The sequence below is a fragment of the Lepidochelys olivacea genome (genome assembly GCF_965140295.1).
Source record: "Lepidochelys olivacea isolate rLepOli2 genome assembly, chromosome: 21".
Lineage (NCBI taxonomy): Eukaryota > Metazoa > Chordata > Testudines > Cheloniidae > Lepidochelys > Lepidochelys olivacea.
The window spans coordinates 8,554,758-8,575,028 of record NC_140431.1 but is presented as its reverse complement, the minus strand read 5'-3'; the positions used below and the strand labels follow the sequence as shown (position 1 = coordinate 8,575,028).

The 20,271-nt window shown below is 44.1% G+C and overlaps 1 pseudogene across 1 annotated transcript; it reads right to left on the bottom strand.

Annotated features, from left to right (window-relative positions):
* Window positions 1-7,510: 7,510 nt before the first annotated feature.
* Window positions 7,511-10,451, bottom strand: LOC311511180 (acidic mammalian chitinase-like; annotated as a pseudogene). The gene is made up of 6 exons: window positions 10,435-10,451; window positions 9,850-9,976; window positions 9,540-9,714; window positions 8,826-8,945; window positions 8,587-8,728; window positions 7,511-7,789 (listed from the first exon to the last, which is right to left on the bottom strand). The product of its transcript is annotated as an acidic mammalian chitinase-like (transcript).
* Window positions 10,452-20,271: the final 9,820 nt, after the last annotated feature.

Below are 20,271 nucleotides of genomic sequence, written 5' to 3'. Positions count from 1 at the left end.
TTCCTACAAAGATTGAGATGTGGGGGGGGGGGAGGTATGAATAAAGAACAAATGGAGGAATTCTGGTTTGGTATGTCCCACTGTATTGTAATTGCTGTCCTGAGATAGAAGAGAGACTAGTGTGCTCTGAGATTCGTTGTGTTGCCTTGCCTTGCTCAGTAATACTTAGCTCTTTATAGAGGTTCTTTTATAGCCATAGAGCTCAACACACTTTACAGAGAGATAAGCATCTCATTATCCCTGTTTTACAGATGGGGGAACTGAGGCAAAGAGAGTAGAAGTGACTTGCCCAAGGTCATACAGCACGTTAGTGGCAGAGCCAGGAAAGGACCCCAGATCTGATTCCTATCCACCGTGTCATATTTCACCCCTAAGTGAGCCTTAGAAATTGATAGGCCATCTCCCAATTGATCACTCATTGGTGAAATTAGCTCAGTTTGATTTAGATATGTATTTAATGGGAACATATTATATATAATATACATAAATAGAATATACACTTGGGTATATTGCTTTAAGTTCCCAGAAATCTATTTTGGATATAGGATCATAGTAACTGAAGGTAAATAATGATCTAGACATGGATTCTCTTGAGCTGCTGTACCATCTCCCTCTACAACAATACCTCAAATCTTCAAGGGTGGTTACTATGGTGTTTTGGGACTATGCCTAGCACTTTAGAGCAACCAAAGAAGACACTGTCTCTAGGTTTCACGCTGAGCCCAGTGCAGGCTGGTCAGGACTTTGGGAGCTCAGCCAGCACTGTGCAGATGCCCCTGCAATGCAGACATGATCCATAAAGCTAGCAGTCATGTGTGCTTCACTCTGAAGTCTCAGTGCCTTGTTCATAATAATGCAGAGGTTTTTAAGGATCTAGTACATACAGTCAGGTGTTAATGCACAAATCTATCTTTAGTCTCTTGTCATTGGGTTACTCACTGGTTTTTCAAACCATTGAAGGATTTGTAGAGAGTCAGGTCGTTCCATTCGATGGTAGTGATCTGATTGTTCTTCATGCCCGCAAAGGCATAGATCAGATGAGTACAGAGGCATGGGTCGATGTTATCAGGCATGAAGCGCCCAAGGCCTGGTCTGTACTGGGCCCAGTTGGTGAAGTAGCATGTCAGCAGATAGGCAGAACCTGTTTTTGGCCAAGAGGAGGGGGAGATGGTACAGGGATATTTGTTATAATAAACTACGCCGGTTCATGAAAATGAAGCATGGCCACAGATAGGACTCTTTCTGGCTACACCAAGGGGACCTCAGAGTAGAGATGATGATGAGGAGCATTCTAATCCTTTAAGACCCAACTCTGAAAACACTTACTACCGGACATGGTGCTTGCTGCTTTGAGGTCGTTTCAGTAAAGTCAATGCCGACAAAATAAACCCTCAGGAAAAATGCAGCACTTTTGCACAGTGTAGAAACATAGGAATAGAAGACAAGGAAGGCTGCTGCATAGCTTCTTCAAACTCCCCCATTTAGGTCTGGTACCAGTGTCTGTGGATCCACAATTCATAAAATGTAGAAGGTAGGAATGAGCCCATGAATGTCCAGTTAATGTCTTGATGATATAATCCAGATCCTGATTTGATCCACTGAGGATACTAATGATGGAAGCAACCAAGCTACTAATGGCAAGGTTGGATAACATTGCTAATTATGGCAGGCAAACAGTATTATTTGAATTCTTAGGCATCGGTCTATTCTATTAATATGAGAGCTGATAGAAAAGGAGGGAATTAAAAAAACAAACCCTGTTTTTCCCCTTTATTCAAATCTGAACATTTATCATTTTGAAAGGTCAACATTTTCAATTTCAAAAAGTGTCACCAGCTGTTTGGGTGATTTAAAAAAAACCAAAACCCAAAAACAAGACTTCAAAATTTCAACCAGCTCTAGTCAATATCAACTATGGGCCCAATTCTCCACACACTCACAAGGATGTAAATCAGGAGTGATGCCACTGAAGTCAATCGCATTACACTATTAGTAAAACCAGTGTAAGTGACAGGAGAATTGGAGCCTGTCAATTTTATGTGGATTTTATACCTTTTACCTTTAAAACAACAGAACAGCTCGTCAGTTTTGTCTGGCAGAGAAGGAAAATGGAGCTTGGTCACTGATTGAATGTGATGGCTTAATGCACTGTTCTGAGTGCACTGATTAAATTATGAACGCCACGCATTTGAATTTTGGGCTCTCCTTAAAGCCCATCTTGCTCCTCATACAATGTAGGTCTGTAAGGAACCAAGGGATGGGTTATATCTAAGGGTTTATGTTTATCTTATGCTTTCCTGTTTTCCTATACTTGCCATTGTGGATGAGCTCTCCTAAGAACACAAGCACGGCCAGACTGGGTCAGGCCTATGGTCCATCTAGCCCAGTATCCTGTCTTCTGACAGTGGCCAGTGCTAGGTGCCCCAGAGGGAATGAACAGAGCAGATAATCATCAAGTGATGCATCCCCTGTCGCCCATTCCCAGCTTCACAGAATTGTTTGTTCACCATGCTCTATGTATCTCTATCTGTTCGACTGCTATCTCCTGTAGAGGGGCTATGTGAGTGGGATGTAGATGGGACGTCATTGTTTTGTTTGGATCCATTTTAAATGCGCCTCAGACATTGCAAATAGCTATATAGGGCTTCATTCATGGGTGGGACACAATACAAGTAAGATATGGCAAATATCAAAGAAAGAACAAAGTCATTTAAGAAAAATACTCACCCAGCTGAGCATTCAGCAAAAGTGTTAGACCTGTCAAGAAAAGCAAAAGTAAAGAGACTATCGGAATAAAATGCAAAATGCACAAACAGTTCACAAGCCTAGGGCTCAAATACCTCCCATCAATTCTAGTCATAAGATGCCATATTGCACTCATGAATAAGACCTTCCCAAGGACGTACCTTGCAAACAAGTGGTCAAATCCTGCCCATGAATAAGTGATATCAATGGAAGTTGTAGATATTCAGGGATTGAATTTAGCATACATCATTCATGGAAGATTCAGTCAAATACTGTAGCTGTATTTATCAAGAAGGTCAGATAATTGACCGATAAGTCCTGAGGATAGGAATGATCACATATCATATCTCAGGCTGTTAAACTGATGCCATAGGAGGTCAGGAAGGAATTTTCCACCCTATGCACAGCATTGCACAATTGGTTGGTGCATCATTGGGAAGTTCTTTGACCTTCTTCCAAGCACAGGCATTGTCCACTGCTATGGGCAAAGCACTAGTCTAGATGAGTGGTTTTCAACCCTTTTTCATTTGCGGACCCCTAAACAATTTCGAATGGAGGTGCGGACACCTTTGGAAATCTTAGACATAGTCTTTGGACCACAGATTGAAAACCACTGTTAGAAGGTAATGACAACCTTTTGTGGACCCCTTAGACACAGTCTGCGAACCCCCAGAGATCCATGGACCACAGGTTGAAAACCACTGGTCTAGCTGGACCAAATGGCTTGATTTAGTACGGTGAATCTGATCTTCAGCACATGCTCCAATGCAGCACAAAATGAGTGCTCCGTAAGGACCTACTGATGTGCTACGTCTCTTTGCAGTTGCAGCTTAAAGTGACCAAGAATAGAGCTGCACAGTTCTTGTGAAAAATATGCACCAATATAAAATAATACGCATGGACTTACTGGTGAGGAGGATCAGCTTGGCCATGATTTACTTCTGTACTGATCCAATGACGTTTCTCTCGTTCTTTTATACCATGTAGCCTCCTTCTTTATCACACAGTCACCTTGTCACCAAACAGACACAAACGATGCGGTATCTAACAGAGTTTAATGGTTAGCTAATGGATAAATCAACAAAACTTTCCAACCTTCCTTTGTAATAAAATAGATTCCAATTTTCTAGGTAACCTATCTTGTGTAATAGTCCTGCCAATGTGGAAAGGGCAGGCCTAAGGAGATATAAAAGATAAACATGCATTTTCCAATGTGCTGGTTCTTATACTATTTTAATGTCCCTAATGAAAATGTATTGTAATGTATTATTTGCAATGCAAATAACCTTTTAATAGGTTTGTTGAATGTTACTTGATCAGTGGTTCCCAAACTTGTTCCGCCGCTTGTCCAGAGAAAGCCCCTGCCGCGTCCACAGGTTCGGCCGATCGCAGCTCCCCCTGGCCGCAGTTTGCTTCTCCAGGCCACTGCGGGCTGTGGGAAGCAGCGGCCAGTACGTCCCTCGGCCTGTGCTGCTCCCATTGGCCTGGAGCAGCGAACCGCGGCCACTGGGAGCCGCGATCGGCCGAACCTGTGGATGCAGCAGGTAAACAAACTGGCTTTCCCCGCACAAACGGCGGAACAAGTTTGGGAACCACTGGTCTAGATAAAACAACTGTAAATATTGTTATTTGAATGAGATTGGAGATGCCAAGAGAACTAAAGACTTTATGTAACTATTGTGGTTTATTTAAACACTGTTAAAATCATAGACTGTCACTCTAAATGTCAGGGTTTTTCCCTGGGCCTGCTTACAAGCGAGGGGACTCTGTAAGGAAGTGTGCAAACTAGGTCTAGCAGCAGTCAGTTTGAAACCAGTCAGCCTAAAGTAAGGTGGAGTGAGCTGTACCTCGCTGTTTTAGGGAGCAGCCTGCTTTGTCTCTCTCTGGCGTGTTATTGTTTTGAATTCTAAAAAATAAAGTCATGTTATGTTGCAACCTTCCAGCAAGAGTACTTATGTTTTTATATAATTTCTCTGTGTGTATGCTATGACATCCACAATCTGCTTCCTTTAAGTGGGAGTGGGACTTGAATCCCACTTCAGCCCAGAAATCAATGGAGTTAAGCAATTTACTAATTGTAAAATGAGATCAGAATTGGGCCCAGTATCTCCATCTCTTGTGCAAAGTGAACTGACTCCCCATGTATTCTATTTGGCTGAGTTAGATTGTAGAAATAGGCAAAAACCAAAATGTGAACTGGATTAATAGATTATAAACCACAAGGGACCATTGTGATTAGTCTGACTTCCTGTCTCACACAGGCCATTACACTGCCTTGAATTAATTCCTGTTTGAACTAGAGCAGATCTTATAGAAAAACATCTAGTCTTGATTTAAATATTGCCAGTGTCGGAGAATCTAGCACAGCCCTGGATAAATTGTTCCAATAGTTAATTACCCTCACTGTTAAAAATTTGCACCCTTATTTCTAATCTGAATTTGTCTGGCTTCAATTTCCAGCCATTTGCCCTTGTTATAATTTGGTTTGGTGCTTTGAGTTGTCAAGTTCATTTGCAACCTTAGCTCGTACTGGAAACCCATTGTCATGGTTGAGGGGAACTGCACGTTATGGCCCAGCAAGGGCACGGATGCTAGGCTCCCTGTTCCTCAGCTGTCACCTCTCTTGGGTGGAGACACCTGACCAGGGTTTCCCCAAGCTGCTGAGTCCCTGGCGTACACTGTGAGTTCCCTCAGCAAGGCAGACTGTCCAAAGAGGCCTTGTTCCTGCACTTTGGTGTTCTCCTCAGAGCCCATAAACGGCTGGGTTGCCAACCTTCCAGGATTGCCTGGGAGGCTCCAGGAATTAAAGATTCATCTTTAATTAAAGACTATGTCATGTGATGAAATCTCCAGGAATTCGGCCAACCAAAGCTGGCAACCCTATAAACAGCCCAGGGTTCTAAGTTACCACAGAGCTTTTTCTAAGCAAGCACATCTATTGTTCTGGTGAGAGCATTGCAGAGAAAACCTATTAAAACAATTAAATAACCTATATAGATGCTAATAAGCTTACCAGAGGTCATCCCCTCAGTCTCCATAAGAGCTCTGGTCAGTGAAGGTCCTTGCAACCTTTCCCTAAAGATTGGGGTCCTCTCCTACCTTGGTCACGAGGTCCTGTCTGTTTGCTGGGTCAGAAACCAGGCCCAGAGTCTCAGGTTATTTATCCATTTATCCATTCTGTTGGCCTGTGGAGAATCCAGTTTGAGCCAATATAGGTGAACCTTCTCAGGGGTGGGACCTCTCAGGAGGTGTTACAGCCTGAGTTAATTTGCCTCATCACATCCCACTGTTCTTAGTTCCTGAGGGGGCTTTGTTTTCCTCTTCCCCATGGAATTGCATACAAACCCTGGCCCACAATGACACAAAAACTTAATACGATAAGACCTCCCAAAGATACTTCAGGAAATTGCCCTATCTGTCACACCCATGTTCACCAAAATCAAAGAAAGGATTCCCTTGAACTATGAACCGCGGCTCTGCCATCAAGCAGCCGACATAACGTTGTTCACTGCAGGGCCATGGCTCTTTGTCATATTACAATAGATCACACTGCTTAAATACATCTGTTGTGGGGAATGAAGTGTGTGGTGTGGTGTGGTGGATCACCTAGATTTTCAGATGCGAAGGTCTCTGTCAACCCTTACATTAACAGGTTTTCTCTACCTACCTACCTGTCTGTCTGTCTATCTTCTATCACTGTAGTATCTGTTGGTGAGATTGCTGTGTCTGTATTTTACCCGCAAAACAATATGTGCGGTATAAAGCTTTGATCTCCTTGTTAGACGCCACCTTTAAACTTAACTGTGTCAGTCTATATGCCGGGGGGGTGGGAGGTGGGGCTGCAAGACAGCTGAAGGCAGAGGATCCTACAGAGTCAGACACTCTGCCTTCTGTCACACGTGGCGATTTTTGTTGTTCTTTCATCATTGGTTGTTGGTTTTTTTTTTTAACCCATAATAAAAGTCCTTTGAAAGTGCATTGTTTGATCATTGTGTGTATGCTGGATTGTGCCCCTCTAACTGTGGCCCAGACACCACAAGAGGGGGACAGAGCACCACACTGAGTGGTGATGGATTACCTGTATAGCAAGCAGAGCAGGTCACACACACAATTCCTTTGGGACCAGACCAACGTCTTCTACTGAGAATCTGATTTGACTGAGGTAGTTGAAGTATTAAAATAAGCGGCTTAGCACCCCTAGCTATTTGTTAAACAATAATAATCCCTGATTTGTTTGACGGTACCAGCAAAAAGACGTCCCTGCACATCCCTGGAGATAATGTTACGAATGTGACCAAAGTGCAGTCAGCTACCGTTACAGGGATGGTGTATTGGCGGTGCGTAGCTGGAGGTTTGGTGGTTTAGTGTGAGCTTGGTGAGGATGCTAGCTTGGGTCCTGGGATAGCCGGGTTCAATTTCTGCTCCACCACAGACTTCTTGTATGATCTGGGGCAAGGCATTTAACCTCTCTGTGCCTCAGTTTCCCATCTATATAACGGGGACAATAGCCCCACTCTGCCTCACAGGGGTGTTGTGAGGATAGCTACATTAAAAGTTGTGAGGTGCTTGGATATTACAGTAATGTGGGCAAATTGATTGAGGAGACCCCCACTGTCATATCATGGCAATGAAAATTCAGCTGCTCTTAAAGAAGATGCAGTTAGTCACACAATGTTTTTTTGCTGAATGCTTTATTTCATCATAATGAATTTGTGGAATTTTGGTCATATTAGGATGGTTACTTAGTTATCATAACCTGATCGGTTCATGCCCAGTTGCAGCAGGAGCAACTGGAGTCGAAGACCAGGCCAGCCTGGCAATTTTTGCAGGTAGGTTTTCCCATTCATGCAGTGGTAGAAGCTGTTACTGTTGGATGGATCGGGGAAGAGGCCACTGGCCATGCTAGCACAGAAGCCGGTGCCTCCAGAGCTGCTTGAGCTGCTGCCTGAACCACTGCGGGGATTACTTCCAGAATTGCCACTCCCGCTTCCGCTACTGGAAGCTTCTGTGATTGGAGAAATGGGCTGAGCAGGGGCAATGCAGCCTGAAATAAAAGCAGATCATTACCATTCCACTATGATTCTACCAGGAAATGGGCCAGGTTTGCACTCCATTCAGGATGAGCTATCCATCTACCCACCCGTTTTCATGGCCCCCACCATTTCAGCAGCGAAGGAGTCCCAAGAAACAAATTTTAGTTCCTGAATTCATATTCGCTGAAGTTTGGGCTTCTGATTGCTTCATTATAAAGAGGAAATGAAACCATTACATTCAGATTTGGATCCAGTTTCAGCTTCCCAAAGCATCCCAAAGTTTAGGCAAAGTTTATTCACTCCTGATCCTCAGCAGCCCCGTCTTCCCCGCTCCTAGGTCCTCCCCACAGCTCTGTGAGTAGAGCTCAGTCTCGATCCTGCTGTTCCAGCCCCTGTCTAATTGCGGGCAGACACTATCAATCGTTCTGAACTGCGAACTGTTTTTGCCTTGTGACCACACTTCAAAAGACTGAAAGCCATGTTTTCATATCCTTAATCATGACTTGAATTGAGCGAAGTCTCAGGGAGATGAAAAGCTGTAGTGTTAGTCCCCTGTGTCACTTAACATCTGACTTTGCACCTAACTCTATGGCATTCCCACAAAGGGGAAAGGGTAGAAATGTTCTAAAATAGGGAGTTGTGGATAGTCACTTGTCTATATGTTATTACTCTTGAGAGAGTGGCTATTCAGGGGTGCATTGAATCAGGCCAAAAGCAACATTATAGACCCCTGCTAGCATGCAGATTCTCATCTCTGTGTGCGACCAGGGAGTTAATTCTGGGAGCCCGTCCTACTGGAGTTACTCACTAGCGCTCTGCGGTCCAAGAGCATTCTTCAGAGTGTTGATCAGGGGGAATTTGCCCTGGTTGTAGAACGTGCCAGTGAAGTCATCCAGGTTGAGAGACCAAACCATAGCGTCTCCAAAGTTATTCTTCATCAGCCACTGAGCCTGTTAAGTGCCAGGAGAGAAGCTAAAATCAGCCCAAATGCTCATGCTGAATGGAAGCCTCGTCTGGCATTAGTTACACCAGAAGGTCTCATCATACCTTGATGTTGAAGCTCTTGATATTGTCATATCCAAGCCACTCGTTGCCCTTGTAGGCATAGGGGACATCCTGAGGGGTATCCCAAGCCTGGGTGGCTCTGTTCTTCAGGAAGGTGCAGATCTAAGCAAAGTGGAAGTGAGGATTTTAACAAGTGTCCTGTAAAAGAGAACTGTGACAGTTTCTTTGACTTATTCGTTAATTATGACCATAAGTATCGTCTCTAAGGATTTGTACTCCTTAATCAGCTTCATTTAAATTAATTTAAATAACGCCAAGAGATGATGTGGAAGAATTAGACACACTGCAGGGGAAAGAATTCAAGTAGGCTCCCTGATTGCTTTACCTTGTGGACTCAGTAATTAATAATCCGTTAATTTACCCTTTGTGTCTAATAAGGCATTTATGGTGTGCAAGGATGAGGGTGCATTTTATTCTGTTTCTGATACATTCAGCTGAAATTAGCTAGGGTAATATAGTCTATTTTTAAATCAGGCAGACTAAATCACTAAAAATAAGGTATTCTGTGAATCTAGATCCTTGTTTCTCTTCTCTTCTCCATGAACAAACTGTAATTTTTGATGAATTAGTTAGCTAGTTGCAATTAGTCAATGGGATCGTTTGTTAGACCTAATTTCAGCCTATGACGCACTGGCTAACAGTTCTCCGTGAGTATTAGTGATTTAATATTTGTGTGGTATGAGCGAGCACACATGCCTCATAGTAAGCCCAGAACCCAGACTGTCTTGTGTCAGGTCCAGCAGGCCCCGGTCCTGAGGTTGGAGAGCCGACAGCAGTGTTGGAAGGGTTGCTCAGGATGAAGGTGTGTCCATAGGTTGGTAATCCAACAATGAGCTTCTCAGCTGGGGCACCAGTAATTCATGGCATAATCCTATAGGCAACAGACGAGTTAGTCTCTCCAAGGACTGTTAATTGCCATGTTAATTCTTACACCTCTGCAATTGTAAAGGCTGATGTCATTACAGACCAAAAGGACCCTGGCCCTAAGCTTTCAAGATATACTTACAACATTGAAGTAGACATTGCTACCAGCGTCAGCCGGGTCTTTGTAGAGAGGGCTGTTCTCTCCACTGTATCCTTCCCAGGAGCCATGGACGCCATATGGCTGTCATACGTGGAAGTAGTCCAGATACCTGTGGGGATCATTACATACATCTATCTCCAGTCCTTTTTAACCCACTGAATGGTTCGTTGTCCTGTTAGTGCTGGCTCCACAATGGTGACACTGGTCATGCTCCCACTTCCTGAGTGCCTGGCTTCTCCACAGCCTACCCCTCTTCTCCTGCACGGTGGTTCTACTCCTCTTTGGGTCTTGTGCGTCCTTAGGATGGGATGAGGATTTAACCCATAATGCCCATGAGTGCTTAGAACTAGGTGGTAGGTGCAGGTGTGTGCTTGAGGAAACCCCTCATAGGCTCAGTGCACACACCAGAACAGGGGTGACCTTATGACTTGCCCTGCTATTCAACATTTGAATATCAGATCCTTTTCCGATGTCTAGGATGTCCATTTATCTTCTGAAGTGGAACTGTCCCCATAACACTATCCAAGTGTTGGTAATGACTAAGATAGAGGTCAAGTTCTGACCTACCTATTCAGTGGACGCATCCGATGAAGTGAGCTGTAGCTCACGAAAGCTTGTGCTCAAATAAATTGGTTAGTCTCTAAGTACTCCTAAAATAATACAGAATATATTAAAATATCCTCCTGTCCCAAAGGGGAAACAAAAATAATAATGTGTTTTCAGAATAAAAAAACCCTCCTACCTATCTGTGCATTCAGCAGGCGTGCCAACCCTTTAAAGAAAAAGAGAATAATTACCACTTTAAACCTGGGACTAGGCAACCACTTGACTGGTATCAGGGCTTCACCTAAAATATCTCCTGAGCCTCATTACTGTGCATTTTAGAGTATGGTGTAGTAAAGAAAGCAATTCTCTTTGGTTCATTGACAACTTTGAGTCTTCATATCTTTGAAGTGTATTTTACAATTCAGCAGCTGTTTAAACAACACTGGGAATGCATATGAAAACAATGGGAATATCAAGAAGTGTGTTTATTTTTGCTTTCTAATGTTTGCTTTCTAACAGCAAGTGTTTAATACAATAAATGTTAGTCTCTGAGGTGCCACAAGGACTCCTTGTTATTTTTGCTGATACAGACTAACACGGCTGCCCCTCTGAAATAAAATATATATAACTCATATCACAGATTATTATAAAGTATCATTATTATTAATACCTAGCTCTTATGAAGAACTTTTCGTCCATAGAGCTCAAAGTGCTTTACAAAGATGGTCAGTATCAGAGCACAGAGCAGGGAGGTGACTTGCTCAAGGTCACTCAGCAGGCCATGGCAGAGCTATGAATGGAACCCAGGTCTCTTGAATGCCTTGCTGGTGCTCTATCCACTAGGAAACACTGCCTCCCTCTTTGTCCCTTGCAGTAGCCCGTTTTCTCTCCAGTTATGCATGTGGGAAAACATCTTGCTGTATTTTTAATTAACATTTATATTTACAAACTTCCATTTTCCTTTAACTAGTCTCTTTGTAAGTCTTTTAAAACATCTCTCTCTCTCTCTCTCTCTTTTTTTACATTTTAGCCTTGCTCAGAATTTTTGCTGCACTTGTTTTTAAATTCTAGGGGCAGTGCTACTTATCATTCCCTGATACTGGGGTTCTGGGCCATACATCAGCTGGAGAAGACACGCTCGTGTTCACTTTGATAGAACTAGCAAACTAGCTTTATCGTGAACGGTGGGAGTGGTTAGCTGCCCCAAGTACATGCCACTATAAGAGAAGTTACAGAACTGGACTTACTGGTAAGAAGTATCAGCTTGGCCATCTTGCCTCTGTACTGATCCAGCATTGCCTCTCTCTGGCTTTTATGTCATACTTCCCTCTGGGCCGTGCTATCCTACTATCACCAAAGCCAAGGGAAGATTCTGGCATTTGATGATTAGCGGCATGTAACACGTTCTAAAATGGAAACCAGTATCTGTGGTACAGTGGACCCGTTTGAGAATCTGAGTCTAAGAAAACAGTGTTACCAGTCTTTATATTTTACAGAGCTGCTGGACCCTGGTAGAAATAGATTACAGTGTTACTGTTGTTGGGAATGCTTGTTCTACTGATTAATTTTAGATTATATAATAGATTACACAGTACTAAATAGTTACTGTACAACCACAGATATTGTGTTATATAATCTGCGTATACAAGGCTTTTCTAGTCTGGCTGGAATCAAGAAGGTGTAGGATTTTTATACACAATTTAGTTAACCAGCTCACCTGAACCATTTTTGCCAACTAAAGGCACTTAGGGTCTAGTTCTGCTTTCAGTTACATCTATTTAAGACAAGAATAATGTTATGAGCTGGGTGACACTTCGTTGTGGGTTGAGTTAAAACCTTGCTTAAACTGAGGTGTGATTGCGCCATTCATTTAAGGTAGTTGTAAGAAAGCTTTGGGGGCGGGTGCATCTAAAACAAGGCACAGAAGCTATCTCCATGTAGGCAAGGGGTTGTCAGCAGGACTGGGTGTGTGGGAGGTGTGCGAGAACACACAGAAACTGAGAACAGACAAGAAGAGAGAGACAAAGTCGGTGAGGAGTAATATCTTTTATTGGACCAGCTTCTGTTGGTGAGAGAGACAGAGCTCTTTGTTAGGTCGAGGTCACAGCTAAATGTAAGGTGGAATAGATTGCTGAGTGTACCTAAAAAGAAAAGGAGGACTAGTGGCCCCTTAGAGACTAACCAATTTATTTGAGCATAAGCTTTGGTGAGCAACAGCTCACATCCGATGAAGTGAGCTGTTGCTCACCAAAGCTTATGCTCAAATAAATTGGTTAGTCTCTAAGGGGCCACAAGTCCTCCTTTTCTTTTTGCGAATACAGACTAACACAGCTGCTACTCTGAAACCTGAGCATACCTAGTTAGCCCATATTCTAAGGGATCATTCAAGGTAGAGTGGTCTGTTAACACTTCTGCAGTCAATAGGGGGTTAATGGGTTACAGACTGTTGTGATAAGCTGTAAATCCAATGTCTCCGTTCAGTCCATGATTCTTCAGGTCCCAGAGCTGAGGGAGAGCTCTGTGTGGTTTGAAAGCTTGTCTCTCTCACCAACAGGAGCTGGTCGAGTAAAATATATTTCCTCACCCACCTTGTCTGTCTAATATCCTGGGACCGACACGTGGCTACAGCTACGCTGCATACAGGAACAGACAGAGGCAAAAAGCAAGAAAGCCAAGCAGTAGCTTGTGAGCACAGTGGGTACATCTACACAGGGATAATAAGACTGCAGCTGGCCCGACTCAGGTGGAGAGTCCCTCGAGTTCAGGCTCCAGCCTAAGCCTGAACATCCACTCAGCTATTTCTAGCCCTACCACCCCAGCCCTGCCAGCCTGTGCCAGCTGACCCGAGCCAGCAGCGGCCATGCCATAGATCTTTCCCCGTGTGACCCTTGAAAAAGCTAGAGAGAACGCTCTGGGGTCTGTTGGCTAAAGAGGCTTGAACCTATGAGCTCAGAAATTGCTCCTTTTGTTCGTTCCTCCTGCGCTCGGAGAAGCAAGACTTTGTCCGTTCCTTGTGTGATGGGGTGTGCTCCCCATGCTCGCCCTGAAGGGGTTAACGTAGGCCAAAGGGGCCAATTAACCTATTAGGCTGCAAGCTGGGGGGACATTTAGGATGAGAGTTGAGCCCTAATTAATTGAAGCTCAGGCAGGGCTGCTGTGAAACCAGGGAGCTGGCAGGAGGAAAGGGGCTGCAGTCACTTTTCCTAGGACAAAGGAGAGGAAGGGATTTGGACCCAAAAGGAGGGGTTTGTCTAGCAGACCCAGAGGAAAGGGGATTGGCTAGAATGGTGGAGAATGAGAGCCTGGGGTAAGCAAGGTTGGAAGTAGTCCAAGGGTGGGCAGGAAGGTTTGTGGTTGCCCAGAGCTTCGCTGTTGGAGATAGGGCTCTGGACTGGAACCCGGAGTAGAGGGCGGACCTGGGTTCCCCTACCAGCCACTGAGTGAGTAGCACAATCTGGGCAGTGGACTTGGAGGCTGTCTGGGGCCAAGCTTTCTAGCTGCTGAGGGAGTGGCCCGGCCAGGGCAGTGGGCTTAAGGACTGCCTGGGATGGCGAGGAAGATGTTGATGTTACTCTGGAACAGGAGGAATCTTGTGACTTGGCCGGAGGGCTGAGCCATGAAGATGAGGGCCTGCAGCTCCCGAGGAGCAAGAGAGGGCCCACAGACCAAGGAAGTGAGACGGCGGGCTGAGGAACTACAAGGAGAGGGCGTCGGGCTAATAGAGCTAATCCCCAGAGTGGCCAGGAGGAGGTGCTGACCAACGATGAGTAGAGGCGCCCATGACACCTTGTTAAAAAATAAGATTGCATCAAAAAGAGTACCAGACTTCCAACGGGACCATTCCCATGGCCCAGAAATTGGATTCGCCACTTGGGTCAAAAAAAGGGCAACAATGACTTCATTGTTGTAAACAGAGTATCATACGTGGCTGGCAAATAAAAATACACAGCCCTGTCTTTTCCTTTTGCTGGAAGCTGTTTTCTATACAGGTGGCAAGAGCAAGAACTTGGTCACAAGTGTTCCTATTAGGTCTAAATCCTGCCTGGTCATCACCCAGAGTCTGCTCTGCTGTGGGAAAGATTCATTACAGAATTAGTCTCTCCAGAAGTTTCTAAGCACAGCTCATAATTTATATCTGCCAGGAGTTAGCTGGGAGGGAGTGGTCCTTTCCTGGTTTTGGTATAGCTGTTGCCCTAGTTTTCTGCCATAGCTTGGGCATCAACGTTTCTCCTCATTTACCTTCCCACAATCTTAGAATCATAGAAATGTAGGGCTGGAAGGGACCTCAAAGTCATCTAGCCCAGCCCTCTGCACGGAGGCAGGACCAAGTGAACATAGACTATCCCTGATGAGTTTGTCCAACCTGTTTTTAAAAACCTCCAATGCTGGGAATTCCAAACCCTCCCTTGGAAGCCCGTTCCAGTACTAAACTATCCTTATAATAGAAAGATTTTCCTAATATCTATCTTCAATCTTCCTTGCTGCAGATGATGCCAATTTACTATGAGTCCTACCTTCAGCGTGCATGGAGAACAATTGATTGCCACCCTCTTTATAACAGCCCTTAACTTATTTGACTATCAGATCCCCCTTCAATCTTCTTTTCTCAAGACCAAACATGTCCAGTGTTTTCACCCTTTCCTCATAAGTTTTTAACCTGGGTTTTTTTTATTGTTTGGGTTGCTGTCCTCTGGACTCTTTCCGATTTTGTCCACCTCTTTCTTAAGGCATGGTGCCCCAAACCGGACACAGTAGCTTAGCTGAGGCCTCACCAGTGCCAAGCAGAGCAGGACAATTACTTCCCATGTCTTGCCTACGACACGCCTGTTAATACACCCCAGAATGATATTAGTCTTTTTTACAACTGCATCACATTGCTGACTCATATTCAGTTTGTAATTTATAACCCCCAAATCCTTTTCACCAGTGCTAGCACCTAGCCAGTTATTCCCCATTTTATATTTATGCATTTGATTTGTCCTTCCTAAGTGTAGAACTTTGCATTTGTCTTTGTTGAATTTCATCTTCTTGATTTCAGACCAATTCTCCAATTTGTCAAGGTAGTTTTGAATTTGAATCCTGTCCTCTAAAGTGCTTGTCACTCCCTCTCAGCTTGGGGTCATTCACAAATTTTATAAGCACACTCTTCGCTCCATTACCCAAGTCATTTATGAAAATATAGAATAGTACTGGATCCAGGACTGACCCTGCAGGACCCCAATAGATACACTCTCCCAGTTTGCCAGCAAGTCAGTGATAACTACTCTGTGAGCATGGTCTTTCGACCAGTTTTGTACCCACCTTATAGTAATTTCATCTAGACCGCTTTCCCTAGTTTGCTCTGAGTGTGGTTTGCCATGAAAAGGTCTATTCCTACTTTGCTCCAAGGTCTGTGGGGGATGCAGTGTATTTTAATGGTCCCTTTTTGCTGCTTGCCCTGCATTTCCCCAGATGTATCCCAGCTGCTCCACACGTGTCAGATAGCCTTCGTCATGTTTGGCTGGTACGTGATGTCTTTGGCATCCCAGATCCAGGCTGCTGTTTCAGAGTGGCTCTGGATTCTTGACAGAGTTTTTGTTTTAAAAAAATCTGGGCATTATGTTGCTATCTTGAATGTTCAGCTCAGCTCCCTAGCTCTAGCATTCTTGGGTGGCAGGTGGCGCTTCTCCCCTGGTGTCTGGCCATCCTGACCAAACAGCCGACATGAGTAATTCCAAGTCTTGTAAAGTTTGTTTGCCTTGAAACTAACACATGCCTTGCTTGGTCAATGCTTTCTGTGTCTTTCCATGATTTTTGTATTGCCATCAGATCGAAGATCTCATATTCGTGTTCAGTTACCACATTTTCATGCTCCAAGGCTTGCTCTGGATAAGAAGCTAGCTATAGACATCTAAGTCCCTTTCTCGTGGCTTGCAACGCTACAATTTACATGTATTTTCAGTAGCGGAGGTGAAGGCATTTTAAGGCCACTAGAAATGATTTTTTAAAGTGCTCTCCAGTGGTTTATGATCATTTTCTACTTGAATGGTTTCCCATCCTTGAACGTACTGGTCAAACTCTCGACACGAAAATGCTATTGCAATACATTGCTTTTCAATTTAGGCATATCTCTGCTCAGTTGGTGATACTGACCATGATACAGAACTACCAGCTGTCCCTTTTATATGAGTGATGTTCCAAGCCTGATCTCACTGCTCTCACATTATATGGTTGCCTCTTCAGTCACACGGGGGTATTTCAGGATGGGATAACTGGTCACCAACTCCTTGTGGTGACTGCATCATGCTGCAGTAGCCATGTCTATGTAGCCTCCTTGCCCAATAGCCACAAATGTCCAAGCTCAGACATTGGAACATGAAACACAAGCAATATTAGTGAAAATAGTGGTGTAAAAACACAGCATAGACCCTCTCAACCTTGTCCTATGCAGTGTTTTGTAATAAACCGAAGTGACAGAGAATTTTCACCGGGTCACCTAGACTTAGTTGGAGACCCTGGGGGAAAAAAACACAAAGGATTTTCAAACCATCCCATATCACGCGCTGATTCTGAACTCACTCAAAAGCAAATTCATAAGATTAAGTTATTTTTATGTAATGCAGGTAAGAGAGCAGAGCCTCCTGTGAAATTTTTTCCAACATGCTTTTCGGGTGGTGCAATAACGAAAGCGATTCAAAAACAAAAATTGGAAAAATACCAGTAAACTTCGCATATAAGGTCTGTTTCTTTAATTAAATCCTTTGTCCTACTTGCCCTTGTTACTGAGCTTAGTCTGGACATTGTGGGAAGGTAAATGCAGAGAAATGTAAAGATCAATCAGCATAGCAATGGCTTTGTTCTATGAAGGAGATGGAGTGATATGGAGTATTGTTTTTCAGGCTTGAAAAGGTCAGAATTGAAAGCTAAGGTTGGCATTTGAAGGTGGCATTGAAACAGGCATGTTTCATGTTTGCAACACAGAAACTTATTGTAGAGAGATGTGAATTTTGCTTGATTTATTGGGCCAGATTCTCATTGACACTAAGCCCACTTGACACCACATGGCCAGTGTAAAGGGGCCTTAAAGTGAGTATAAAGAACATTTGTATGAACTACCCTGCTAGGCTAGTCCATTGCTAATACATCTCCTTTTATGTTCGTGTGCTCAGGGACAGGAATCTGGTATGCTGCCATGAGGATTATGATGACTTTCTCTTTGTTTGACCCCCCTCCCCACAACATTCTACATCTCTGATTTCATAGACCTGCAGGAGCCATCTCATTTCTGGCACCATGTTCAGTGTTTGAGCATAAAAAGAGAGAGCCAAGACAGTGCACATTTCAGGCGTTATTCCTTTCTCCACCTGTACCATTTTTCTCATCAAGCATTTTCTTAAAGTTTTCTAAGTTCCTAGACATAAGCATACTGTCTTACCACAACGTCCATATTGGAAAGCTAGGGAAATAGCCCTTTTCTCACATTTGAGACATCAACATTAAACATGAATACCATAACAGAATGTTAAATATAAATGCCTATTACACTCTCTCAAAATCTCTCTCATCATGTATATATAACTTAAAACAACTCCTTTTCTCTTAGCTTGGGAACTAAGGTATTGTCTTCTATTGCACAAAGTCCTGTGTAGACTTGCAAGCAGTTTGATGTTAGAGTTGGGGGGTGTCTTGTGATGACTTGGTTCTTCTGCACTTGGTTCTTCTGGTGGAGTGGTGTTTTAAGAGTCTGTTCTAATACCTACCGGTCACTTCTCAGTCCGTATTCCTCCTGTGTCCTGCTGATCGAGTGTCAGCTGTGTGTGGACTTCACCATACTTTGTGTCCATTTTTATGTCTTGGGTTCATAACGGGTGTATGTATTTGCAGTGTCTGTGAAAGACATGCTCCTTCACTGCTATGCCATATGAACAAAGATCTATCTGCTCAACACCTGTCGCTTATTTCCAGCTTCATTATGGCCCAGCCAACCCTTGGCTAGTCAGTGTTTCAGCTGGTGCTGTAAAAATCCACAGGTCTAGAACCTGGGGACAGCTGATATTCCCACATTGCCACAAGGAGGCTACACAGAGCTAGCTACAAGGAGCACTGTAGAATTAGGTCCCTCAGGAAGTACCACCCAAAGGGTTGAGAGAGACAGCAGCCTGCAGCCTTCTAATTGGCCCATGCACGCTGTTTAACCCTGCACAGTGCTCCAGGAAGCTGTTTGGGCCATCGTACAGATCATTGGCCTGCTGTGACTCCAGAGTTCACCTTGTTTTCTGATCGCCGGTCTCTGACCCCAGCCTGACTCTGATCCTGACTCTTGCGTCCTGATTTGAGCATGGTAACCATCTCTGGTTTCTGACCCTGACCCATACCTGTTGATCCTGGCTCTAGTAATTACTCTGATCCCCGCCACTACTGCCTTGTGGCTACCCTTAACTATTTGTGGACACTGGCCCAGCTGTGACTGCTAGGCCAGACCACACCACCTATGTCCCGATCCCTTACAAGGGCCAGTTAAGTTGGTGCTTTTGTGATAGGAACTAGGAAATAGGCTGAGACTGCTAATTCATTTCACATGGGCCACCAAAAAGCTGCTAGAGAGGTCATATGACTTGCTCAGTGTCACCCACCAAATCAGTGCCAGACTGGAAATAGAACCAGGAGTCTAGAAGCCCAATTATCAGTTGGTGTTAATGAGTGCATCTCTGTGGACTTCAGTGAAGTTTTGCCCATTTGCCCCAGCAAAGAATTTGGAGTTTGACTCCTTGTCCCCTACTCCATGCATTTCCCAACATCCCCCTATTAGACCAGACGGCACCATTGGTCTTTGTTTTCTGGACAAGCTTAGACACTGGGAGCATGAAACACTAGCAATGCTAGTGAAAAGGGTGTTGTAAAAGCATAGCATAGAGACCCCCAAGTCCCTGTGCCCGGAAACATTTTGTAACAACCTGTAAAATGAAATGACAGAGAATTTCCATCAAGTCATCTAGATTTCATTTCATTAGACCCTGGAAAAAACCACAAAGGACCACGCTGGGTCTGAACTCACTCAAGAGCAGATGAATAAGACACATAGGCAATCATTTCAAATTATTTTTATCTAATGGATGTGAGAGGGCAGAGCCTCCTGGGAAATTTTTCCCAACATGCTTCTCGGGCAGTGCGGTAACAAAAGCAGTGTGCAAAAAGACGTACTGGGGAAAATACCCGTAACCTTAACGTATAAGGTCTGTTGCTTTATATAAGTCCTTTGTTCCACCTGTCCTTGTTACGGAGATTAGTCTGGAAATCAATTGTTCTCCATAGCTCCGTGGTTTGAGCCTTGGCCTGCTAAACCCAGGGTTGTCAGTTCAATCCTTGAGGGGGCCATTTAGGGATCTGGGGCAAAAAGTTGGGATTGGCCCTGATTTGAGCAGGGGGTTGGACTAGATGACCTCCTGAGGTCCCTTCCAACCCTGATCTTCTGTGATTCTCTGATTCTATGTCCACTGCAGGTAGAACAAGACATAATGGCCCTAATCTGCAGCAAGGGAGACCTAGGTTAGATATTAAGAAAAGCTTTCTAACTCTCAGGGTAGTTAAGCTTTGGAATAAGCTTCCAAGGGAGGTTGTGGAATCTCTGACATCGGAGTGTTAAGAACAGGTTGGACAAACACCTGTCAGGGGCGGTCTAGGCTTATTTGGTCCTGCGTCAGCGCAGAGGGCTGGACTAGATGATATCTTGAGGTCCCTTCCAGCCCTACATTTCTATGATTCTGATTGTGGGAAGGTAAATGAGAGATGGGAAGGTCAATGAAGGCAACAGTGGCTTTGTACAATGAAGGATACAGAGTGTTATGAAATATTGTTTTTCAGGCTTGGATAGGTCAGAAT